Source organism: Dasypus novemcinctus, chromosome 11 (assembly GCF_030445035.2).
Source record: "Dasypus novemcinctus isolate mDasNov1 chromosome 11, mDasNov1.1.hap2, whole genome shotgun sequence".
Classification (NCBI taxonomy): domain Eukaryota; kingdom Metazoa; phylum Chordata; class Mammalia; order Cingulata; family Dasypodidae; genus Dasypus; species Dasypus novemcinctus.
The window spans coordinates 45700845-45701575 of NC_080683.1; positions in this window are offsets into that span (position 1 = coordinate 45700845).

Below are 731 nucleotides of genomic sequence, written 5' to 3' on the forward strand. Positions count from 1 at the left end.
CAAGTCTATGATGGTGCTTCTTCCTAATTCCCTTAATTTTCTACACATTGTATCTTTGCCTCTGAAAACTTGAGTTTACTTGTAGTTAGTCTTGGAAGTCATTTGAATTATAGGAACATATGTCAATTGCTGATTACCAATTATATGGTATTCACTTTGTAAATTTTCTTTCATTTACTTGTTGTGGCAGAGCTGAAAAAGTAGCCAAATTGAAAAAAAAAAAAGATATAAGTAACTAATGAAAAATCTGGAGGAGATTGGTATCTAAATTTTTAATACCCTGAACATTTTAAGTAGATATGTCATTTATCTCTCCAACTTCAGGGAATTTAAAATAAATCAAATTTTGTAAATGATGTGAAATATTAGTAGAGCAGATGGTAAATCAACTGAGAGAATAACACAAGATGAACAAGAAATAGAATGACTTTCAGAAATGAGCTAAAAGCAAACTCAGGGGGAGTGGATGTGGCTCAAGTTATTGAGTGCCTGCTTTCCACATGGAAGGTCCCAAGGTCTTGAGGTCCTGGGTTCCCAGTGCCTCCTAAAAACAAAACAAAAAAAGCAGTAAACAAGCAAATGAAAAAGCCAGCTTGGGAGCTGATGTGGCTCAGTGGTTGGTACAGCCTCCTGCATGTGAGGTCCTGGGTTTAATCCCTGGAGCTGGTACCTAAAAAAAAAAAAATTGAATGACTCAGATTAGAAGATTAAGGTTCAAATCTGTTCTTTTA